The 8960-nt window shown below is 38.2% G+C and overlaps 1 pseudogene; it reads right to left on the reverse strand.

Annotated features, from left to right (window-relative positions):
- Positions 1-6834: 6834 nt before the first annotated feature.
- Positions 6835-6950, reverse strand: LOC112477887 (annotated as a pseudogene).
- Positions 6951-8960: the final 2010 nt, after the last annotated feature.

Here is an 8960-nt window from a genome sequence, read left to right on the forward strand (position 1 = left end):
TGAGAATTCAATTAAATCTACATAATGCTTTAGGTAATATGTCATTTTAACATTTGATTATTTGATTCTTCCAATCCATGAACCCAAAATATCTTTCCACTTCTTTGTGTCTTCTTTAATTTATTGTAATAATGCCTTAGTTTGAGTGTATAGTTTTTTCACATACTTCATTAAGTTTATTTTTAGGTATTTTATTCTTTTTATCGCAATTGCAAAAGGTTTTATTTTTTTTTCTGCAAATGTATCACTATGGATTTTTGAACATTAATTTTGTATTCCGAAACTATATTGTATTGGTTTATTATTTTAAATAAATTTTAAGTAGGTCTTTAGGATTTTCTATGTATAAAATCATGTCATCTGCAAAAAGTGACATTTACCTTCTTCATTCTCTATTTGGATGTCTTTTATTTCTTTTTTTGCCTGATTGCTCTAGCTAGGCCTTCTAATACTATATTGAATAACAGTGGTGATAGAGGACAGCCTTGGCTTGCTCCTGATCTTAGACGGAAGGTTTTCAGTTTTCACCATTAAGTATGACTTTAGCTGAGGGTTTGTCATATATGGCCTTTATTATGCTAAGGTACTTTCCTTCTATACCGATTTTGTTAAGTGTTTTAACCATTAGTAGGGGTTGTATCTTGTTGAATGGTTTTTCTGCATCTATTAATATGATCGTATGATTCTTATTTTTTAATTAGTTTATGTGGTGTATCACATTAATCAATTTGTGTATATTGAACCATCCCTGTGCTCCTGGCATGAAGCCCACTTGATCATGGTGTATAATCTTTTTAATGTGTTGTACTCAATTTGCTAGTATATTATTTAGGAATTTTGCATGTGTGTTCATGAGAGATATTGGTCTATAGTTTTCTTTTTTGTGTTATCTTTACCAGGTTTTGGTTTCAGAGTAATATTGGCCTCATAAAATGATTTGGGAAGTATTTCTTCCTCTTTGATTTTTTTGGAAGAGTTTGAGGAGAATAGGTATTATATCTTCTTAGAATGTTCGATAGAATTCAGTAGCGTTAGCTCAGATTCCCCTGGGGCTCCAGGGTGTTAGGTCTGGGAGGATATGGGGAAAGGGGCACTCTGGGGTGGGGTTTGGGGGCTGCAGTTCAGCCTTGGTTTTGCAAGCGCAGCAGGTAAAGATCAACTGTTGTTTTTCTGCCATCCCATTTCTCTGCCTTCTTCTCTGATGACCGAGCTCTTCCTCAGGTCACGGGAAGCTCACAGCTTTCTCAGGCAGGGCTGTTCAGGGAACTAGCTGTTCATTCTCCCTTACCCTCCTCATACAGAGAGCTCCACCGACTGCAAGAGTCAGCTTCTTTATATCTCTCAGTCTACTGCCGAACACCTGGGGTTCTGACCTGTGGTAGCTCTTATGCACAGATCCCATGCTCAGACGTGCTGGTGTGCAGTTTGGGTGTTTTGTTGTTGTTGTTGTTGTTGTTGAGTTTTAGATGTTCAGCTTATTGTTGTTTCAAAGGGAGAAATCTGGGATGTCTCTCACTCCACCATGTTTCTCTGCAATATGATTCTTTAATTTGTTTTGTAGTTTTCATAATGCCGTTAAGATGTAATTTGCCTTTTTCACACTCACTCATTTATAAGTGTACAGCAAAGTTTTCTGCAGTCTACATGATATGTGATACGGCCATTGATCTAATGGTTATAAAATATATACATGTATATTCTTTTAAATTTTTTCTGTTTTGATTTCAATATGATAACTATCCATAGATATCACCATATAAGCAAAGCTTAAAGCGGTTTCCAGTAACTTCTAAAATTATAAAGGTATTCTGGGAGAAAAAAATTTAAGAATAATTAGTCCAATATTCTAGGGGACCTTTCTACATAGCTTCGAAGCTCTATCTCTGTGTAGCACCTTTTTCTTCAGTATTCTGTTCCACAAACTGTTGGTGTATTGTCTTCCCCCAACCCTTATATCTGTCTCTTTACCTCAGTGTGACTGCTAGTTCTGCAGTTCTTAGCACTACAGCCTAGAAACTGTGCCAGGCATAAACTGTGACTGCCATAGGACATACCTCATTTCTCTCCCTTTTCTCAGGTGTCACAATTCTCTGCCTATTGTCTGAAAATCATTGCACCTTACAATTCTGTTTTCTAGTTGTTTGGAGTTGGAGAACCATTTCTATAGTACTGAGAACTTTATGCGCAGAAATGGAAATCCGCTGAATATTCTGTTTAGTCTAGAGAATACATGTTTTTGGAATTTGGAGCAGTACCTACTTGTAGGTATTTTGCTTTCATGTCTGTATAACATAGAATGTAACACCCAATTAACACCTACATGACCAGATATACACCCCATATCCACACTTAGCATCTATACTGATGCTTAATCTCACCTATGACATTCCAGTTCCCCGGAATTTAGGTAAAATGTCACACTGAGTACATGCAGTATCATCCTCATGCCTCTCTTTTTCTCTCCCAGGTCTTCAAAAGAATTGAAGAGTAGTAAACATTAATGAGGGTAACATTCGCCTTTTTTATAACTATTCCATAGGACACTTTGCTACTCCTTCTCCTCCTCCTCCTCCTCCTCCTCCTCCTCCTCCTTCTCCTCTTTCTTATTTCTCTTCTTCCTTTTTACCTAGGCAGGGGAATCATACCTCCTCCTCTTCTTCTTCCTCCTTCTTTTCCACTTCCTCCTCCTTCTTCTTCTAGAAATCTCTTTAACATTTTTTGTTATACTGGTTTGATGGTAATAAACTTCTTTAGCTTTGTCTTATCTGGGAAGCTCTTTATCTATCCTTCATTTCTAAATGATAACTTTACTGGGAAGAGTAATCTTGGTTGTAGATCCTTGCTTTTCATCACTTTGAATATTTTGTGCTAATCCCTCTGGCCTGAAAATTTCTGTTGTTAAGTCAGCTGACAGTTTTATGGGACCTCCCTTGTAGATAACTAACTGTTTTTCTCTTGGTGCTTTTAAAATTCTTTGTCTTTAACCTTTGGCATTTTAATTACGATGTGTTTTGGTGGGGGCTTGGGTTAATTTTGTTTGTGACTCTCTGTACTTCCTGGGTTTTTATGACTATTTTCTTCATCAGATTAGGAAAGTTTTCCATCATTATTTCTTGAAATAGATTTACAATCCTGTGATTTATTTCTTTTCTCTTTCTGGTTCACCAATAACATGAATGTTGTTACACTTGATGTTGTCCCAGAGACCTTTTAAACATTCTTTTTTTTTATTCTTTTTTTTATTTTCCTGTTTTAATTGAATATTTTCTGCCACTTTATTTTCCAAATATCTGATTCAATTTGATCCTCTGCTTTATCTAATCTACTTTTGATTCCTCTAATATATTTTTATTTTAATTTAGTATTATTCATTTCTGACTGGTTCTTTTTTTATATTTTCTATCTCCATGTTTATTCTTTTTTATCTCTTTCTTTTTTTATCTCACTGACATCAATGAACATCCTTATAAACAGTGTTTTGAACTCTGCATCCATTTTGAACTCTGTCTCCATTTTGTTTAGGTCTTTTTCTGGAACTTTATTCTGCTCTTCCATTTAAGACATGTTTTTCTCTCTCCCCGTTTTGGCTGCCTGCCTGTGTTTGTTTCTATGTAGTAGATAGGGCTGCTATGTCTCCCAGTCTTATGTAGTGTGGCCTTATGTAGTAGGTGTTCTGTAGGGCCCAGTGGTGCAATCTCTTTGGTCAACTGGGCCAGGTGTTCTAGGTGTGTCCCTTCTGTGAGGTGTGTGTGCCCTCTTTTGTAGTTAAGCCTTGGTTGCTATTTGCACACCAATGGGAAAGACTGCCCCTGAGGTTGAATGATTGTTAGGACTGACTACAGTGAAGGACCTGCTATTCAGGGGCTGACCCTACAGAGTTATATTTGCTTTAGTAGCACTTGGGGGCTTGACCAGTTTGCCCTCCCGGTATGTCATTTGTGGAGGTGGTTATGTGGTGCTCTTGTGTGGTCTGAAGCTGACCACCAGGTATGTTGGTTCTGGGACCCTTGGAAGGAGCTCTGGTGCAAGCCAGGTTCAGCCACTGCCTGAAACTTGCCTGAGAGCACTTAGTATAAGCTATAAAGTTATCTGCAAGAAGTTGTCACCTGTGCTGGGCTTGGAGTGCCTGGGAGAGGCTCAGCTGTGAACCGAGGATGGTGGCTGCTAATGGCAGGCTTGGGCTGCTTAGCAAGAGGTAAGGGCATGCTGAGGCCAGATGCTGCTTCTTTGAGGCTTGTGAACATTTGAGAGATTTTAGGAAGTTCTGCAGATGAGCCAAGAGCAGGCTGTTTTTTATGGAAGAGCCACTGTATGTGGCTTGAGTGGGCCTGCAATTTCTGTAAATTGGGGTCTCAGGGAATCACTACGGCAGGTTGAATGGGGTGAACAGTTTTAGCCAGGTTATTGGGATTTATGACATGGTGCTTGCTTATCTGAGCAGGCTGGGTCATGGGAGGGCTTAACAAAGGAACAATGGATTCAACCTGCGTTTCTGTCTGGGAGGAAGCTAACCCCCTCCCCCTCTGCTCCCCGGGCCTTCTCCTGCAGCCAGACTATTCGGTTCCTCCCCGTATGTTTGTAGCCCTTTTTCAGCTGCTGCCCCAGTGCTGGAGCTCAGATCAAGAGAGTCCCTCAGAAAGTAAGCTTGTGCATGGGTTCTTGAAGAGGAATGCCTGAGATGCCAGCAGCCCTTAGTCTCACTTGGCAACAATCTCTGCTGGTTTCACAGCTAGAAGTTATGGGAACATCTTTCCCTGGCACTGGAACCCCAGGCTGGGAAGCCTGGTGTAAGGCTTGGACTCTTCACTCCTCAGAGGGTTATTTCTGCACACGAGATATCCCTCCCAATTTTTAACTGCCATGTATGGGTTTGGGACTAGCCTGGGTCACATCTTCGCCTTTCATACCAGTCTCATGGGAGCTTCTTTTAAATGTCCTTAGTTGTAAAATTTCTGTTCAGCTAGACTTCAGGTGATACTTCATGATGGTTCTTATGTAGTTTAGTTGTAATTTTTAGGTAGTTGTGGGAGGAGGTGAGCATAGCCTTACATACTCTGGCATCTTAACTGGAAAACCTTATTTTCCTTCTTGATTCCTTCCCTTCCTCCCATTTTTAGTTTTTATACCAACATTTATTAAATGTCTACCATGTACAAAAATAAATAAAAATTAATCTTGATTTGCAGGAAAATTACGGCATGTCAGGGGTTTAGATATTTAAACAAGCGCATATAATAGATATATGGACAGGAAAAGTGATTTCAAAAAAAAGTATTCCATTTTCCTGAAATAAGAGCATTGAAATATTCAAAACTGACATATTATTAACAAAAAAGATGGTTTACTGTGCAGACAAGGAGGAGAAGAACCTATCTAGTCAATAAGTTATGAGAGCAAATAAACCAGAGCACAAAATAATCAAGTGTGTTTGCAAGATGAGAAACGCAAATGATTGAGAATGTGAGAACGGTTAGGATGCAAGGTGAAAAGGGGTGTTCTGAACAGTGATGAAGCTGGAAACAACTAAATGATATAAGTATCTCCTCTGTGTAGTAGAAGAAGGGAAAGAAAAGAAACATTTTTATATTTATAAAATTCTTTCTACTGAGAATTTCTGAATTCATATATTGGGAGTAGACATTTGACATAGACTCACCATGTTAAATCAATATACATTGGCAAAGCTTCAATGTTGTGCCTTCACCAAGCTGTGCACAGTGGCTGACTAAACAATAGCAGATGGATTTATACATTGTATGTTATGAAGAAACAGTACTTGAAGAATATAAAATCAGTGAAATCTGTAAAGGGAAGTACACCTTCAACTCCAGTCTGAAGGTATGGGTCATTACGTATAGAGGGGGTGATGTTCTATTTTTTTCATTCTCTCAGAGATTTGCAGAAAGTAAAATTTAGAGGCTACCTTAAAAACAAGTTCCCCGCTAAAGAGAGATACAAGATATTTTTTCTAAGATCATGTTCTTAATTTTTAAAATTCTGTGGCCTTTTCTGTATTTTAGATAATCCATGTCTAAAAAGAAAGTTCACAGTTTCTTTATTCAATAATTTAACGGTCAAGGAGTTGGAAAGATTATTAGTGGAGGCCTAGGTAATGAAGAAAGTGATGAGAGATAGTGGGTTTTTAACTTTCTCAAACAATATTCTGAAACAATGATGTGTATAATCCTTTATCACCTGCTTTGAGAACTGATGGCTTAGAGACTTTAATATTTTTCCAACAAACTACATACTCATTTGCTCACTTTGTATTCATATTGCCCAGGCTACCTGTCCTCTGAGAAGTGTTAGCATGGAGCAATATGTCTGAAAATGGCATGTGCTGATTTCTCAGTTATTGGCAGCCAGGCAATAGGTTCTAACCAGAGGCTCCTCTCACCTCTCAGGCCCAAGGACAGCCTCACACTGTTAGGTTCTAAAGAGAGATATTTCCAATGAGTGATGACTTACATGGTCTGCTTCCTGCTTTTGTTTAGCAACAACAAGCTGCACCAGTGGAGAGAGTGGCTCGAGAAGAGAGTGTTGTGGCTTTATGTGACTGCCAGGCCCGCAGCCCCCGAGAAGTCACATTGAAGAAAGATGATGTCTTAACTCTGCTTGATTCCATCAACAAGGTGAATGTCCCTTCAAATCTTTTTCCCATCAACAAATGGTTCTTCCACAGTCATCTCTCCCAAACTTACCAGATATCCAACATTTTTCTGTTGTCTTTCTTAAATAACCATAACTTATTGAAAGTATCTTTCCTTCAGATATTGTCTAGGATGTTGTACATATCATTTTAAATTATATATTTTTATTATTTATTATTATTTATGCCTACAGCACCTAGTCTTCCTAGGGTGTCTCCCATCCAAGTACTAACCAGGCCCAACCCTGCTTAGCTTCCGAGATGAGACATCGGATTTTTTCAGGGTGACATGGCCATAGACCATGGACCGTGACTCCACTGGGGCACGAACCCAGGATCTTCTGTGTGTAAAATAGGTGTGCTAACTGCTACACTGTGGAACCACGTCCTTGAAATTATAATATCAATTACAGTTAACAAAATAAGACTCAAAGATCTTAAGTAATTAGCCTCAAAACATATAAGCTATGAGTGGCAATTCCGTAATAAATAAATAAAAAAATATATATATTACAGAATTAAATTGTCCTTTTCTTTCATCTCTTTACTTGTTTCTCTTCTGTGCCAATGATCCTAGTGATTGAACAACAGTGGTTGGGGTTAGGAGGAGGCTGACCGAAGAGAAGTCTTTTGTCATGTTGGTTATCTTTAGATATTATTCCTATGAGAATGGTGACAAAATGTTGGCTACAATTTTAAATACATATTTTTATGAGAGCTCAAGTAATTTTTTTAAATTCTAATACTTAATCGCCAAAATGATTAGGAAGAGAAGAGAGTTTGGAATATTGTTACTCTCAGGGGAAGGAAAATTTTAGAGAGGCAAGACGTTTCATCATTAAATAAGTTATGTACCAATCCCTCTTTCTCTTTGCTTAGTCTTCTTCATTTCACCACATTATTCTCTGAAGAGATTAAATCCAGAGTGCTTAGCACAGCCCCACACCCAAAACACTCTTTGGGGATAAAGGTGACACTTAAGCATATAGCATTCACATAAGTGAATTTCCAGGCAACACAATATTTTGGAGTTCTGGGAGAGGGATAAGGTGAGAGTTCTTGTACAATATTGTCATACACAGGCACTCTACCACTAACAAGGCCAGTTTGATTCTGCCTTCATGTTTGTGTGTTTGTTTGTTTTGTTTTGTTTTATTCTCAGTGCACAAAATGCCCCATAATTAGGAGAACTATCTTTAGTTTTTGTAAACCTTGTCAAAGTTAAAGGTCTAACATCAACTATATCAGATTCCTTGATTCCAGATGCTTATCTTTGAAATTTCTGCAACTCCATATTTATATCTTTTGTAATTCCTGAAAATTATATGTCCCCAATAAGTGATGGGTTTCCTTTTTTTAACTATCAGCCTGTGCTTGTGCTTAGAGACTTAGGAGAGTCAAAGCCTCTCTTATTTGTGTTTTTTCTAAGAACTAAAGAAAGAGTTGGGATTTGTTCTCCCTTCAGGACTGGTGGAAGGTAGAAGCTGATGATCGCCAGGATTTTGTGCCTGTCTACATCAAGAAATTGGCCCATAATGAGTTTCCTATGCTTCCACAGCAGCAGTGAGAAGAACCAGTCAACATCACTGAGTGCCAGGAACAGATTGAGAACCAGTAAGTTCTGGAGCCTGGAGAACTGGAGAGGTGTTTGGCCAAACATCTCCTATTAGCCAAAGTCAATTCTCATGACTGCATCTGTTAGTTTAAGGATGCTTTGAAAATTCACAGATTTTAAGAGCCTAAAGTAAACTTAGGGTCCTTTAAATATTTTAGTTTTTATATAAGGAAAAGGAGGCCCAGTACCATTAAGTCAATCACCCAAGGTTAGACACTTAATAAAGTCATGTCTTCTGACTCTCTGCCCAGAATACTTTCAAGTTTATCTAAAGGTCTTCTGACTTTCATATGAATTTTATTTACTATGCTAGGCTGTCAGCAGGCATACCAAAATGTCTGTAGGAAATTTTTAGGATGTTGCCAGTCACACTATTGGAACATTGACATTTTTATTAATTTTAAATGGAAAATTATGTGTTTGTCTCTCTGCTCTCAATGCTATTTTCCTTCTATCTTTATTTCCTCCTTGCCTTTGCTGTTCTTTTGATTTCTCTCTCTTTTTTTGTCTCTTTCATTCTCTCCCTTTCTCACTCTATCTCTAGTCTTCTTTGTTTTCTCCATCTGTTATTCCACATTTCCCACTCTCTTCATTTATCCACCTAGGTACCACTCCCTTCTTGATCGAGCAGAAGAATGTAAGTGTCGTCTATTGCAATGTTACAATGAGTTTTTACTGGCCTATGAGGCAGAAGAC

This window comes from Pteropus alecto, unplaced genomic scaffold, assembly GCF_000325575.1.
Source record: "Pteropus alecto unplaced genomic scaffold, ASM32557v1 scaffold83, whole genome shotgun sequence".
In the NCBI taxonomy this organism is placed as follows: domain Eukaryota; kingdom Metazoa; phylum Chordata; class Mammalia; order Chiroptera; family Pteropodidae; genus Pteropus; species Pteropus alecto.